Here is a 3,111-nt window from a genome sequence, read left to right as displayed (position 1 = left end):
ATAGCGTAACTGTAGTGCTAAAAGACACTGTGCTGTAGATGTTTTGCTCTGGCAGATGAATAAAGACATGACCATATGGTCCAAAAATTGGAATCTCAGATTAACACCAGCAATAACACTATAAAACTATAAACGTAAAGGTTTAACCAATAGTTCCTTTTAACAGGAAGAAACCCCCACCACAACCAGGCTCAGGGAGGGGCAGTCACCTGCTCTGACTGGATGGTGAGGAGAGGGAGACAGGACAAAAGGTATCGATACACAGATGCTGTGGAGGAGAGCCAGAGATTAATAATAACTATGATTAAATGGAAAGTGTTGTATAAACAGTGAAAAAGTAAAAAGAAATACTCAGTGCATCATGGGAAGTGAATGTGTTGTATGAGTGCTCAGTCAGAGTAGAAAGCGCTGTATAAAAACTAAGTTTAGCTTAAAATAGTAATTTTATACAACTCACTCTTAACCCAAACCATCTATCTATCTATCTATCTATCTATCTATCTATCTATCTATCTATCTATCTATCTATCTATCTATCTATCTATCTATCTATCTATCTATCTATCTATCTATCTATCTATCTATCTATCTATCTATCTATTTAGTAAGGCTTTCCGCAATCAAAAAAAATCTAATAAAAAGAGTTAAATCAATTTTGTATTAGCTTTTTTTTCATGTACAACAAAGCATTTTAAATCTGTCACTGATAGCTGCTAACATCTCATTCACTATGCCAATGAAATAAAATGCAGTTCAACAACCCTTTGTGCAAAACCTAAAAATAACAGAGTAACTGTTTCTGTGTGTTTCTCCTGCAACCTGCGCACTGTGCAGTAAATGTGTAGCCTACAGCACAATGATCAACATTGTGTAACAGCTGAAATTTGAAACAGCAACTACTTTACGTGTCAATGGGATAACTGTGAACGCTTAAAACATGATATACAAGTAGCACAAGTTAAGGAGTGTCATAAAGTCAATGAACTTTGACCACCATAAGCCAAAGTACTAGTCAAACCAGATTACTTAAAACTGTAGTAGAGAACAATCTGTATGTACCAAAATGAGAAGGATATGATTTATTACTTATGAGTTTACTGTTTGTAATGAATGAGATCAATTTCCTCTTTTAAAACATGTTCAGACTGCAAGAAAAGGAAGTTATTGTTCAGCCAGATATCAACTAGAAAAAGTAGATATGTGGGGGTAAAACTGTAACCAGTTTCACTTTTTGTGTCACTGCTTTTTATACTCTGGGAGGGAGGTTTCTTACTCAGTCTGAGGATTTAAGAATGGCCTCCTCGTCATGGGTTTGACCTTGTTCACAGTCAGGTCTGCTCTGCTAGTTTTCATTTTGTCTCACCTTCACCTTCATTACACCGGTCCTCCTTTTAGGGTTAATCTGTTTTAATGGTGAACCCGGTGATAATGGTCTGAGGTAAGAGTTTATGACTTCCATACTCTTGCTAGATATTCTGACATTCCAACTGTGTCCCCCCAGGATCCTTCCAGTGGCTGAGTTAGTAGAGTCCAGCCTAGTTTTAAGTAGAGACAAGATTCAAAATCTGAATAATGTGATTAAAAGTAGTCATTGTTTTTTTTTGGCATTTGCCATAGCAAAAATCGGATCAAGCGAGAATGGATTTCCATACAGGATCGGTCCGAGATCCTGGTTAACGACTGCTTCCAATGCCAGATGGCATACCTGTGAAGGTATGAGAAAGGGCAGTGGACACTCTGACCAGAGGAATGGAGAAGAAGTGTAGTGGTACTAGTTTTTGAGAACAAGGGTGACGTGCAGAGTTATAATAACTACAGAGGGATAAAGTTGATGAGCCATACATGAAGCTGTGGAAAAAGAGTTGTTGATGCTAAGTTAAGAAGAGAAGTGACAATCAATGAGTGGCAATATGGCTTTATGCCAAGGAGAGCACTACAGATGTTTGAAAATGTTGATGGAGAAGAACAGAGAAGGTCAGAAGGATTGCACTGCATCTGTGGATCTATAAATGCCATATGACAGGGTGTGAATTGAGGAACTGTGGTACTGCATGAGGAAGTCAGGTGTGGCAGTGAGGGTGAATTTTGTAAACTGAATTGTGAGTTTACAAAAACTAACTAAAACTAACTGAAATTATCGATAAACTGACTTTCATTTACTTGTTTTTTTAAGCCGTGTGGATTGATGTGAATCATTTTTTCCGCTCTTGAATTTAAGCTGGGGAGCGCTATCGCACAGTCCTCACAGTAATGGCTGCGGTCTGCAGAGAAGCAGCAGAGTCCCGTATGGAGTTCCTTTGACTACGATAGCACAGATAGATGCGAGTCTTGTTGTGGAGTGATGGAAAACTGTGCAGAACACTTCTGTCAGGAAAAACCACCAACATCAGTGTCCAGCTGAGAAGCGCACACAGGAAACCGCTCTGATCCTACGAGGGTCACCTGACGCACCTCCAGAAGAAACGTGACTAATTGTCGGGTCCACGCAGCCCACAACGTTGTGATTACCTGTATAGTCCTTTGTGTTTCCGGCTACTTTATCAGTGAGTGAATAACAATCATGAATAATAATCAAATCATCAATATTAAGGACTCAGTGAGGTGACAGTGAAGTTGCCAAAATAGCTCTTTGAAACTCAGGATGGATGCATCCATACACAAATCCAAAGCCAGAACTGCATCTGAAACTACAATTATTGGAAAAGAAAAGAAAAGGGGAATACTTGTCTGGTACTAATACTGCTTTTCTACTCAATTTAAGAACTCAGAGTGCTTTTCTACTACAAGCCTCATTATGTGCGCTTTCTTTACAAGTAATATTTGTAACCTGAGGTTTATTTTGTGTGTGTGTGTGTGTGTCTGTATATATCTCTCTACTCTCTCTATCTATATCTATATTATCTATCTCTATCTATCTCTCTCTCTCTATCTCTCTCTCTCTCTCCTCTCTCTCTCTCTCTCTCTCTCTCTCCTGTCTCTCTCTCTCTCTCTCTCTCTCTCTCTCCTCTCTCTCTCTCTCTGTCTCTCTCTCTTCTCTCTCTGTCTCTTCTCTCTCTCTCTGTCTCTCTCTCTCTGTCTCTGTCTCTCTCTCTCTTCTCTGTCTCTCTCTTG

Source organism: Archocentrus centrarchus, chromosome 19, assembly GCF_007364275.1.
Source record: "Archocentrus centrarchus isolate MPI-CPG fArcCen1 chromosome 19, fArcCen1, whole genome shotgun sequence".
NCBI classification, from domain to species: domain Eukaryota; kingdom Metazoa; phylum Chordata; class Actinopteri; order Cichliformes; family Cichlidae; genus Archocentrus; species Archocentrus centrarchus.
The sequence above is the reverse complement of the archived record's forward strand: the minus strand, read 5'-3'. Positions refer to the sequence as shown.